Raw genomic sequence first — 13,482 nt, 5'->3', positions numbered from 1 at the left:
CACGGGCGCCACCTGGCGCTGCTACCTGAGGCGCCGCCCCCGGCCCGCGCGGCCCTTCCCGCCAACCGCCGCCTCCCGCCACCTGGAGCCGCGCGGGCCGCACCGGAGGAGGCCGGTTGCCCAGGAAACCGCTGAGTCCGGGCTTCCCGCCGCCCGCCCCGCAGAGTCGCCCGAGGGGCCCGCCAGCCTCCTCCCCGCAGCCCTGCGTCCCCGTCCGCGAGGCCCCCTGGGGACGAGGTGGCCACCGAGGCACCTACACCCGGAGGCCGCAGCCAGGCCCTCCAAGGAGACCCGGCCCCCGGCGCCAACGCGACCAGGCCCTTGGGACAGCGGCCTCTCCTGGCGGGGGAGGGAGGGAGACCGGACCAGGGTGACCGGGAGAAACCCACCAGGGACCCCTAGGGGAAGGGCGCGCTCGGGGAGAAACCCACCAGGGACCCCTAGGGGAAGGGCGCGCTCGGGGAGAAGCCTTCGCCAGCAGGACCTTGTCCGGGGTGGGGGCTCCAGCTCCTCCGACCGCCCGTGCGCTGGGAGGGAGGCCGACCCCGGGGAACTGCGTGCCCTGCCTCGTCCCCCACTGTGGCCGCGCCAGCTCCATCCCGGGCCAGCCGCGTCCACGGATCCCCCTCCTGAGTCTCCTCAGGCTCTCGCCTCCCCTGCCCCCATGGGATGCCCACCGCCCGCACCCACGCCCAAGCCTGGCAGCAGCAGCCGCCCCCAGCCTGAAGGGAGCCGGAGGTGACCCAGGCCGCGGGCTCCCGAGGCCCCCTGAAGGGCTGGGCGTGGGGACATGCCATTCTTCTGGGTTCCGAGCTGGGGTGAGCTCCGTCCCCTCACCCGGCCCTGCACCTACTGGGCCTGGGGACCAGTCACTCCCCGTTCCCGCCCCTGCGTGAGGCAGCAGAAAGAGCCTGGCCAGGGCCTCTCTCTACTCCATTTTGCCACAGTTGTCTGAGAAGCCAGAAAAAGTTTCCAGAACTGCCAGCCCTTAAAAAAAAAGAAAAGGAAGAGAAGAAATGGGAGCAGGCAGCCCTCGTCAGCAGACGGGGAGCCGCGTGGGCCCGGAGCTATTTGCATTCCGGTCTGCGGGGGCTCGGGGATGCTGCTGACAGGCCTGGTTCCTGGTGGCTCGCCCCCACCTGTGGGCGTCGGGAAGGATCCCTTCCATCTCTCAGCCGCAGAGGAGGCCCTGGCAGCGTCCGGGCTGTAGCCATGCAATCCCCAGGAGTCCTGGTCACCCCACCGGGAGGGGCCACAAGGACCTGGGCCTCTGCCACCAAGCTTTGTCCCCTCTTGCTGTAGGGAGCCAGTGATTCTCCTCCGACCTGATGATTGCTTGCTTTTTTTTAAAGGGAGATTTGTGCGGTGAGAAGTGTGTTTCTGTGTGGCTACTCTGGGCTAGTGTGCTGTGGGCCATTGAAGGTGTGGCCTGCATGGGTGTAGTGTAAGTGACGTTGGATTGTCAGGTGGCAGTAGGAGGCCCCTGCTGTGTCAGTGCTAATGAAAGATGTTGGTTTGTTTCTAAAATAAAGCCAAACAAGCCTGCACGTGCAGAGGCTTCGACCCTGATAGAAACTTCCTGCTGCCGATTTGTTTTGTTTTGTTTTGTTTTGTTAGGCGCTCAAAGGCCTACCTGCTCCACCCAGAATGGCAGATTCCATTCTCCAAGAGCCAGTCAGGGACCAATCTCGTCCTCTAGTCAGTGAGGCCCCCAACGCCCTTCTTCGACCTGGACTGGTTCTCTGGCTCTTGTAGGGCCTCCACTGTCCTGGCACATTCCAGCTGCCTGCACCCCATCAGTCTCTGAGGTATCTGCCCCTCTGGGGATGGGTGCAGAGAAGGGTGCAAACTTCTCTGCTGCCCCCTGCCCCACACCTCCAGAATAAGCGGCCCACATCTTTTCTCTGGCAAACTCGCTGCTAACTCACTGGAGGGGAAGCGTGGGGAGCTGATCTCCCAGAGACCCTACAGCGGGTGCTCTGTGGTATGTACTGAGGTGGGGGTGGGCCCGGCTGGTCTTTATCAGTGCTCTGCTCTCCCTCTGGAAGGGCAGGTTTCTCTGCTTCCCTCTCTCGTGGCTTCACTTGGCCTCCACACCACCACTCCTCACCGCTGTGACCGTCTCCCAGGGCCAGGTGTTGCCACCACTGCACACAGGCCACTTGCCATGAAGCCGGCTCAGTTATCACAAAGTCAGTCAATTCCTGGGGACCTAGACGGCCAGAGTTGACCGACCTTGTCTCTGCATCACATGGCGCAGTCTCAGCTGCACAGTCACTCCAGCTCGCCTCATGCTACCACTTCCCCACCCTGAACTTTTGGAAAAGGAAAGTTAACTTTTGGGCACCCTAGCTCCTCATCTGAAAAACACACAGTATGATCACCGGCTTCATGGGGTGGCTGTGAAGATCGAGTCTAAGACACAAAACACTTAGCACAGGGCTTGGCGCACGGCATCGAGTCTAAGACACAAAACACTCAGCACAGTGCTCGGCACACAGCATCGAGTCTAAGACACAAAACACTCAGCACAGTGCTCGGCACACGGCATCGAGTCTGAGACACAAAACACTCAGCACAGGGCTTGGCGCACGGCATCGAGTCTAAGACACAAAACACTCAGCACAGTGCTTGGCACACGGCGGGTGCAGGAAGGATGTTCACTGTCACTACTGCTGCTACTCCAGAGCCTGTTTTCTTGTCTTCAATTTCAAATTCCTGGGAGAGATCATCCAATTGGCCCAGTGTGCGTCAGGCATCTACCACTGGACCAGTCAGCACAGGTCAGAAGCAGGGTGTATAGTGGACACATGGCCACCGAGGCCCCAGAAAAAGGAAATGAAATCCTTGTGAGTCAGGCAGCCATTCCCCAGTGCCCCCGTGGCTACCGGGCCTGTTGTAGGGCTATTGGCCATTTGTGGGCAAATACTTACTGATACCTACTTGTCAGTACCACCCCTAGACCTAGGCAAGAGGGACCCTAGTTCTCGGTTTTGTGCTTTCAAGCAGTGGTTTCAGACCTTGGTGTGCACATTAATTGCCTGGGGATCTTGTTAAAATGTAGATTCTGGTTCAGAAGGCCTAGCGTGAGGCCGAGAGTCTGCAGTTCTGACCAACTCCCAGGTGGTGCCTGCGCTGGTGGTCCAGGGACCACACTTTGAGAAGCAAGCCTTCAGAGGCCTCCCCCAGACCGCACCCTACACCCCACCCACAGAGGGAGGAATCACAGGGAAAAGGGATGCATTCACTCAGGGGTCTTTTTTTTTTTTTTTTTTTTTGAAACGGAGTCTTGCTCTGTTGCCCAAGCTGGAGTGCAGTGGCACAATCTTAGCTCACTGCAACCTCCACCTTCCGGGTTCAAGCGATTCTCCCGCCTCAGCCTCTCAAGTAGCTGGAACTACAGGCGCCCACCACCATGCATAGCTACTTTTTGTATTTTTCGTAGAGATGGGGTTTCACCATGTTGGCCAGGATGGTCTCGAACTCCTGACCTCGTGATCCGCCCACCTCGGCCTCCCAAAGGCCTCCCAAAGGGATTACAGGCATGAGCCACCGCACCCAGCCCCAGAGCCCATTTTTCACACCATGTTCCAGACACCCAGAATCCTGGAATTTATACCCCAAACAGCCCTCAGCCAGCTTCCAGGGTTAGGAGGGCCCGTTACCTAGATTCTGCCTCCCAAGGTGGCCAAAGCTCTTGCAGGACGTGTAGTTGAGCGTGATGAGCAGGCTGCCGTGTCCTCTGCAATGCACAAGGCCCTCGAAGCGTGGGTTGCAGCCTGGATGGGAAGAGAGCGGGTGGGCTATGGTGGGGAAGCCTGTTCTCTCCGCACCTCCTATTCTAGGCTGCTGAGTCTTTATAAAGGTTTGTTTGTCAAAGTAGGAGGACAGGACACATTCTCTTTAATAGCTTGTTAGCTTGATTTGTAACATTTAAATGTGGAGCCACATGGTAGGTGGGCCTCTGTTGGTACTCTTGTCCTAGACCCCACAAGTGCTTGGGGTCGGCCAGCCTGCTATGTGCACAGCCCTGTGCTCAGCACTCTGGAAGGTACAAAGAAGTACATGGCCTACGGGCCCTGCCCTTGGTCTCATTGGAGACGCCACTGAGCTAGTGTGGTAGAACACTGCTGTGCAGGAGGGACAGTGACAGGATAGACAGGGCCTTGTGGCCCACACGGCACAAGCCATCACCCCCAGCTTCAGACTCCTCCCCAGGTGTTCTTGACTGTTTACAATGAGGACGTATTCCTCAGGACGACGTTCTTGAAAAAGATTCACACAACATTTACGATAGGTATAAATGCTACAATTTTTTAAAAAGATATATTAGGCTGGGTGTGGTGGCTCACACCTGTCAACCCAGCCCTTTAGGAGGCTGAGGTGGAAGAATTGCTTGAGCCCAGAAATTTAAGACCAGTCTGGGCAACATAGTGAGACCCCATCTCTACAAACAATTTTTTAAAAAATTAGCCAAGTGTGGTGGCCCACACCACTCCAGCTACTTGGGAGGCTGAGGTGGGAGGATCACTTGTGCCTGGGAGGTGGAGGTTCCAGTGAGCCATGATGGTGCTACTGCACTCCAGACCAGACCCTGTCTCAAAAAGATATTCCAATTTTGTGGAATAAAAACCAGCTCACTCACCTAAGATTCAGGAAACTTGAATTCTCGTTCCACTTTGGTATTCACCCTGGGCCAATACTTTCTCCCCCCCCATCTCAGTTCCCAAATCTATAAACCGAGAAGCGGGTATGGTGCCTCGACGATTTCTAGCTCTAACGGTAATTCTTGGACTAAAACACATCTGAGTCTTCACAGGGTTGTTGTCTGTGCTGAAGTGAGAGGGGCTGGGTGGGCTCTTTTTGTTTCTGCCTTTCTCAGCTGCCTCTGGGTCGGTGCTAACAAGCCAGAAGCTGGGTTTCACAGCGGAGAGTCATATACGTCAAAGGTTCTCACCTTGAGCGTGTATGAGGATCACCTGAGGGCTCATTAAAACACAGCCTGCGAAGCTGGGTGCAATGATGTGTGCCTGTAGTCCCAGCTACTTGGAGGTTGAGGCAGGAGGATTGCTTGAGCCCAGGAGTTGAGGCCAGCCTGGGCAACATAGTGAGACTCCCATCTCTAAAAATGAATATATTGGCCAGGCATGGTGGTTCACGCCTGTAATCCCAGAACTTTGGGAGGCTGAGGTGCGAGGATTGCTTGAGCCCAGTGGTTGAAGACCAGCCTGGGCAACATAGACCCAATCTCTACACACACACAAAAGTGTTTTTAATTAGCCAGGCGTGGTGGTGTTTGCCTGTGATCCCAGCTACTCAGGAGGCTGACAGGGGAGGATCGGTTGGGCCCAGGAGTTCGAGGTTGCAGTGAGCTCTGAGTTATGATTGCACCATTGCACCCCAGCCTGGCAGGTTCCCAGGTGGTCCGATGCTGCCGGTCAAGCCACCTCACTTTGAAGAGCACTGTTCAGGGCAACGTGAGCTCACACCCCATAAGCGCATTAACAGGTGCCTGCCCCAGGGGGTCCAGGGCTTGGGTGGGAAGGGTGAGTGGTTCCCCCTAACCAGGGAACCTCATGGAGGAAGCTGGGCCCAGCCTGGAAGACAAGCCAGGTCTGCGTCCACGGCGCCCGTGGGCTCCATGTGGAGAGATGGAATGTGCGGAAAGGTGCCTCAGCGCCTCGCCCGGGTCTCCGAGCAAGCGGGCTGCGGGTAGAATGGCATTCTGACTTCACCCTTTCCCAGCATGTGGCTCCCCCGTCCCTCTGGCCCTGCACTCCCCACCCTCACAATTCTGAGCAGGGCCCTCGAGAACAGGAGAGAACTCAGAGATTAGCATGTGAAGGTCGTGTGTGGTCAGAATACCCTCCTTCCTCCTTCCTAGCTTCTCATGTCCCTGGAAACCTCCAACTCCACAGAAAAAACAAATGTTACCTGCTCTACTGTGTTCAGTCTTTGGGTCATTGGAGGTTGAAGAGAAGGGCCTGGTGCTTTACCGGGCACGGCATTCTTAGCCAAGATCCCCATCCAACAACTTGTGGCAGACTCTGCTGCTGGTCTTCTCCCCTTCTTCCTGTCTAGCAGACCCCAGTTTTGTTCAGGTGGCAGTGTGCCCAACTACAAACACTCACTCCTGCGTGCCCCGGCAACTCAGTTCTGGCTGAAGAAACCTGAGGAGTTCCAGGGCATGGGTTTCAGGGCGGCTTTTTAAGAGGAACAGAGAGCTGGCGCCGCCCATTGCCCTGGAGCCCTTCTCCCTCTTCCTGCCCGGAAAGTGGACAGGGTCGCTGGAAAATGGAGCAAGGAGCACAAGGAAAAGGACCGCGTGGTCAGGACAGCAGAGCAAAAAGACAAAAGCATTCGGCTCAGGTGGCAGCACCCAGGCCTGGAACAGTCTAGACGCCCTGACAGCTGATTCCTGTCTTCTCTTGTTTCAGCTGGCTGCATTCTGAATTGATATAAGTGGTAACAGTGGAAGGAGCCCGAGATGGGCCCTTGGGGCTCCTAGGCTCTCGTCCTGGCTTTGTGTGGCTCAGGGAAAGTCATGGCCCCTCTGTGGGCCCTGTTTCTTCATCTGTGGGGTGACCCAGAAGGCCTCCAGGGTCTCCTTAGGCCCTTCTGTAGCTCAGATCCAAGAACCAGAGCTGGTCCCAGCTGAAAGTTCTCGAGATGGGCATAAGTGGGGGGTTTCAGGGATGGGGCAGGAAGTCACCTTGTGAACAGGTGACAACTGGGGTTGGGGTCTTCTCAGTGTTCAGCCAAAAGGAAACCTTGAAGCACAGAATTTGAGGGGTCTGCAATATTCATTCCAGTTGTTGGAAGCATTTTAACATCCCAAAGGGGAATTGTTTCTAAGTATCTCTTTGACACCTTGGGATTCACATTTGTCCCTGGCAGAAGCCCCAGGGGATCTCTGCAGACCCGTTCCCGGCCCCACACGGCTTGTAAGTTAGGTGGGATGGCCGGTTGGAGCTGCCTCAAGAGAGAAGCCTGAGGCCCTTTTGATTGGTGGCAACCAGGTCATGAGGCAACCTCTGTGATGTGTGGGCCAGCTTAGGCCTGTGTCATGTGGCAGAGCCCTGGTTCTGGGGGCAGAGCCATCCCCTCCAGAAGTACAAGGTCTGAGACTGGGGAAGAGGAAAGAGCAGGGTACTGTCAGTAAAGAATGAAACAATGGGAAGTAGATGCAGCTGCCCCAAACCACACCATCCTCCACCCTGGCGCAGCCACAACCCTGTCCCGGCGTGGATTCCTTAAAGCACCTGTCGGTTCTGTGGGCTTTCTAGGGAGGCGGGAGGGTGGGGGCCTACTGTCGCAGAGGCAGAATGCACCAAAAGCACTCTTCAAAGGCCATCTGTGGGCAGAGGCACTAACTGGAGACTGCAGCAGATGTTTGCATGATGGAGCTCGTGTGAGTCGGCTCAGGAACAGTCGCCCTCCACAGAGGCAACCTGTGAGCCTCCGCTACAGAGGATCACTGGCCAGATTCCACCACGAAGGCTCTGGGATTCTGCCTGCTCCCTCCTTCTCTTCCTGCCCTCTTTGGAAGGCCTCCTCCAGACTCCAAGCCCAGCCTGTGATGGAATCACCATAGCCCCAGTAAACCAATCTGTGACCGTGGGACACACTGCAGGGGTGGAGAGGAAAGCTTGCCTCTGAAAACAGTAAAACACATTCACCTAGGTCTCTTCCCTTGGCAAAAATGTGTGCGTGTGTGTATGTGCACGTGTGTGCGTGTGTGTCTGTGTCTGCGTGTGTGTGTCTGCTTATGTGTCTATGTGTGTCTGTGTGCATGTGTGTGTCTGTGTGTTTGTGTGTGCATGTGCGTGTGTGTCTGTGTGTGCACGTGTGTCTGTGTCTGTGTGCGTGTCTGTCTCTGTGTGTGCGTGTGCGTCTGTGTGTGTGTCTGTGTGTGCATGTGTGTGTCTGTGTCTGTGTGTGTGCATGTCTGTGTGTGCATGCATGTGTCTGTGTGCGTGTCTGTGTGTGTATCTGCGTGTCTGTGTCTGTGTGTGCATGCGTCTGTGTGCATATGTGTCTGTGCGTGTGTCTGTGCGTGTGTCTGTGTGCGTGTCTGTGTGCGTGTGTGTCTGCATGTGTGTGCGTGTCTGTGTGTGCGTGTCTGTGTGTCTGTGTGCATGTCTGTGTATGTGCGTGTGTCTGCGTGTGCGTGTGTCTGTGTGTCTGTGTGCGTGTCTGTGTGTGCATTTGTGTCTGTGTGCGTGTGCGTGTGTCTGTGTGCGTGTGTGTCTCTGTACGTGTGTGTCTGTGTCTGCATGTGTGTCTGTGTGCGTGTGCATGTCTCTGTGCGTGTCTCTGTGCGTGTGTGTCTGTGTGTGCATGTGTCTGTATCTGTGCACGTGTGTCTGTGTGTGCGTGTGTGTGTGCGTGTGCATGTCTGTGTGCATGTGTGTCTGTGTGTGTGTCTGTGTGTGTTGGGGGCAGGGGAGTTGCAGTTTCACTGCAAGGCATAGTTTTAAGAAAGGGAGGCTAACTACAAATGTATACACAATGTTGGATACATGTCGTTATGGATACATTAATCCAAATCCACAGAGGGACAACTGTGGGCTCTGAATGATAAGGCTGTGTAAAGGAAGGGCTGTGAATTGTGACACACGCACCACTCTGAGCGATGTAGTGACAGCTGTGCCTGTGTAGGGACGGGAGGTAGACAGAAAATCTCTGTACCTTCTGCCCAACTGGCCTGCTCTTTCAACTGCTCGTAAATATAAAGAAAGTCTGTGTTTTTTTAAAAGGCCTCACCTGGCCCATATATAGACCATAGTCTGATCATGGAGAAACTACCCCCATCGCCTCCAAACCCCCTTTCTTATTATCCACCCCCGACCAAGTGCATGAGAATTGTCACCCCTATGGTCATCTGGCTGTGGGTCTCTCTCCTTCCAACTGTGAGCTTGACTTCGATCCCACCGTCTCAGTTCCTGTGCCGGAGCCTGGAGAGAAGCAGCGGCACTAGGTCAAGGCTTCCATCCCGGCCGGGATGCCCTCGGCCTGCCAGCCGCCTTCGGCCTGAGTTTCTTTAGCCCACTTGCCTCCTGGAGGAAAAGCCGAGCCCCCCGCAGAGCTGCAGGCCGTCCTCAGGCCCCCCAGACTCCAGCAGGAAGCCGAGCAGACTGTCATGGGGACGACTAGTCACGACGTTAGATTCGGACTCGGGGCAAGGGCCCCTCTCTGCCTCTCCCCCAGAACTTCCCGAGGAGAAAACTGTCTCTTTGTGTGTGTGATTCTGCTGCCCTGGCCCCTTGGGGAGGAGCCCTGGATTTCCTGAAAACGAGGATCTGCCGTTGCAATGAGGCAGCACAGTCCCCGGATCTGCCATCGCAGTGAGGCAGCACAGCACCCTTGCTTGCTGTAGGGATTGTTCTTTAAGACCAACCTGCTGAAATGGACCTAAGACAGCAGCTGGACAAATGGCCAAGACAGAGGTGTCATCATGCCCATGCCTCAGTTTTTTGTAATAAGAGACATACTGGAGACAACCTAAATGCCCAGTATTAGGTTGGGTAAATGAAACACGGTTGATGCCTTCATTCCCAGTGGAATGCAATGGATGATGGTCTGCAGCTGTTAAATGAAGGGTACAGCTATATTTACCGATGTGGAAAGAGTTCCATGGCATATTGTTGAGTAAAAAGAGCAGGTTATGAAACAGTATATAATCCCATTATCATAAAATCTCACATACAAACTCACACGCACACTCACACACACAGAGCTGTCTGGAAATCTGTTCACCAAACTGTTAACAGTGACTAGCTCCAGTTGGTGGAATTTAAGGGTAATTTTTACTTTCTTTAAACTTTAGTTTCAACTCTTTATTTTGAATTTTAAAGCCTTTTAAATAACTAATCAATATCATTTTGGAATGAATAAATAAGCAAGCAAATAAAAAGTAAAACAGCTGGGTGCAGTGGCTCACGCCTATAATCCTAGCACTTTGGGAGGCCAAGGCAGGTGGATCATATGAGGTCAGGAGTTCAAGACCAGCCTGGCCAACATGGCAAAACCCTGTCTCTACTAAGAATACAAAAATTAGCCGGGCGTGGTAGCGGGCACCTATAATCCCAGCTACTCAGGAGGCTGAGGCAGGAGAATTGCTTGAACCTGGAAGGTGGAGCTTGCAGTGAGCCGAGATTTCGCCACTGCACTCCAGCCTGGGCGCCTTAGCAAGACTCCATCTCAAAAACAACAACAAAAAGTAAAAGTAAAACTTCCACTGTCCCAATCACAGTCCCAATGTCACCTCTCAACTCTGAACAACGCAGGTGGCCTCAATGAGGAGGCTGAGGGGGCTGCGGAAGGAGCTCCAGCTTGGAGCTACTCAGTCCTGGATGTGGACGTGGTAGATGTGGCCCTGTGACCAGCTGTGTGGCCTTCAAGCTGTCACTTAGCCCTTCAGAGCCTCCATGTCTTCCCTGAGTGCCTGCCTATGGGCTGGCTGGGACAGGATGCAGGGAGGCACCCACAGCCCAGAAACGTGTGCCTGAGCAGCGTCCTCTCCAACTTCCCCAACTGCTAATGGTCCTGAGTGCACACTCCTGCCAGGCTGGGGCAGACGCAGGAGGAAGAAAGGGAAGTCTAGGAGGCAAGGGCATCCCGAGGAAAGTAGACTAAAATCCAGGCCCAGCTGGGGCAGCGACAGGTGCCCTAGCATCAGAACCTGGGAGGGCTCGGGGGAGGAAGGGGAGGGCCCGAGCCCAGGATGAAACAGGCTGCTTCGGGCAGTGTGGGCCCCAGAAAATCTCCTCCAGACTCCTCCATCCACTACCGTTCGCTTATTCACACTGTTGGCTCCAGGGCGCTCCCATCCCGCCCAAACCCCTCTCCCTAGTTCTCGGGCTTGTGTAGGATGCTAGAGCTGGAAGGGACCGCGGTGAATCAGCTTGGCCAATCAGCTCGCCTCACCCCCTCATAGTTCAGGAAACCGAGGCGTTTAGGAGACAGGGCTTCCTGCTGATGCGGACGCAGCCATCACAGCTCTGGACTTGAACCCAGGGTCTGGTTCCCAGCTGCGGCGTAACAGGACACACTGTGCGGGACCAGCCTCCATCAGCACATCCCTCCCACCAGCTCCCCGCCGGGCTAGTTGGAGCAGCTGTGCCACAGCCATGTGCCTGGTCCTGCTTGCCAGCTGGCCGGCAGGGGACGCAGCACCAAGATCCCATTTTAGAGTCTGTTCCTAGGATCCTTCCTGGCACCAACTGTCACAGGTTGGGTTCCCAGGAAAACACTCGAGGAGAGATTTGTGTGCAGGCTTCTCAGGGAGTGCTCTCACAAACAGTGCCTGCCGGGGGTAAGAAGCCACAGGACAGGCAGACGGGGGAGTGAGTGCCACGCAGTAGCCAGGAAGGCCCCGGCTGGTGAACCTTCCGAGTTACCTTGCCTTGAGGCAAGAGGGCCCGGCCTTTCTATCCCTACAGCAGCCCTCATGGACGCAGGTTTGGAGATGGGGGTGACCGTGAGCAAGGTGGTTCTCTTCGGCTGAGGGCACCTCCCAGAGAGAAACCCAGCTGGGCCCCACCAAAGCCATCAACACTCCCGGCAGCTGCAGGAACCAGAGCCTCTGTCCTGAAGGGGCACTGGCCAGGGCCCCACAGCGGCCACTACAGAGAGGTGGTGACCTGCCCTGAGATCAGGTCGCCCGTGAATGGTGGCCCTGAATTCACTTCCAGAGGACCAAAGCCCACACCTTAATCCCAGTAAACATATGAATATCTAACACTTAGAGGGTGCGCTTACCTGCACTAAGCCCTGCCTATAAATGTCATTGTTTAACCCTCAAAGCAACATCATGAAGTATTAGTATTCAAGACACGGTTTACAGATGAAGAAACTGAGTCTTGGAGATGATAGGTGATGTGTTTGGCTGTGTCCCCACCCAAATCTCATCTTGAATTGTAGTTCCCATAATCCCCACATGTCATGAGGGACCCAGTGGGAGGTGAATGAGTCATGAGGGTGGTTCCCCCGTCATCTGCTGTTCTTGGATAGTGAGTTCTCCTGAGTCTGATGGTTTTATAAGAGGCTTTTCTCCCTTTTGCTCAGCACTTCTTTCCTCCCCCTCCGCCATGATTGTAAGTTTCCTGAGGCCTCCACAGCCCTGCAGAACTGTGAGTCAATGAAACCTATTTTCTTTATAAATTACCCAGTCTCAAGTATGTCTTTATTAGCAACATGAGAATGGGACTAATACAACGGGTAACTTGCCCAAGGTCACTCAGCTAATAAGCCAGGATTGAAGCCCAGGCAATCCGATACCAGAGCCGCTACATGATCAGGCCACACTGATACACCGGACCTTGCCCGGCAGCTTGTGGATAAACATCCATTTCGGGGAGAGAGTGGTGAACTTTGACCTTGGCAAGCTGGTGGTCTGCAGACTGATAGCGGCTTGGAGGAGGCAGAAGCTGCCTGGGATCTTCCCATCCCTGCAGGCTCCCTGCCCTAGTCCCCGTGAGCTCCAGTGCTCAGGGGGGCGCAGCCTGGCAGGAGAAGTCATCCCGCTCAGCCCTGCTCACAGCCCATGTCTGTAGAGCAGCAGGTGCCAATACCAGCCAGGCAGCTTGCGTTCGGCCACACAGTCTCTGCAGAGCCCTGGTGCCTTGGTTTACAGAGCTGTAAAACAACATATTGTCCCTGTTACCATCAAGCTCGTTGCTCCCTCGGGTCTCTCTGAGAGGGTCGCTGGTGAAACATGACGATGGTGCACACGGCAAAATGTGAGCGCTGGCCGTGTTCTGCAGGGTCGCCAGGCCCTGCAGAGGTTGACTTGGACAGCCAGCCACCCCACATTCCTTGGGAGAGGCACCTTTCCTACCACCTGCGAGAGGCTGTCCCGAGAACCAAGATCTTCATTCCTCAAAGGTCTTGAATGCGTGAAAAAGGAGGCTGCCCTAGGGAAAGAGACCAGAGGTCCCCGGGCCATCCTTCAGCCCAGCTTTTCTCTGTCACACTCAAGAGTCTGTATTTGGGAAGGGCCTGTCTCCCCTCCAGGCTGCCAGCGAGCCCTTTAAGGGCAGGGACAGAGCCTGCCCCTGCCCAGTACATTCCCAGTGCCCAGCCTCACCTGCCACAGGGCTGTCGCCCAGACAGTGTTTGCTGAACGCATGAATGAGATGAGACGTTTGTTTTGCCTCCCAGAAGGTGGACTGGTCCCGGGGAAGTTCCAGGAATACTGAGGAGCTTGGTCCTCCCTGGCAAATCGTGGAGTGCAGAGCTGATTTTAAAAAGGATCACTGTTGGCATCAGGGCTGGCCAGTATCTGTCCCTGGTCCGGAGGCTGACCCCTGTCCCAGGGGATGTGTGTTGGTTTGCGAGGGCTGCCGTAACAAGGTGCCACAACCTGAGTGGCTTACACGACAAGTGTATCGTCTCACAGTCCCGGAGGCCGGGCGTCTGACGCTAAGATGTCAGCAGGGCTGGTTCCTTGGCCTGCAGAGGCACCACCTACACTCGGCC

The sequence above is a fragment of the Hylobates moloch genome, unplaced genomic scaffold (assembly GCF_009828535.3).
Source record: "Hylobates moloch isolate HMO894 unplaced genomic scaffold, HMol_V3 SCAFFOLD_13, whole genome shotgun sequence".
In the NCBI taxonomy this organism is placed as follows: domain Eukaryota; kingdom Metazoa; phylum Chordata; class Mammalia; order Primates; family Hylobatidae; genus Hylobates; species Hylobates moloch.
This window is presented reverse-complemented; position numbering follows the sequence as displayed.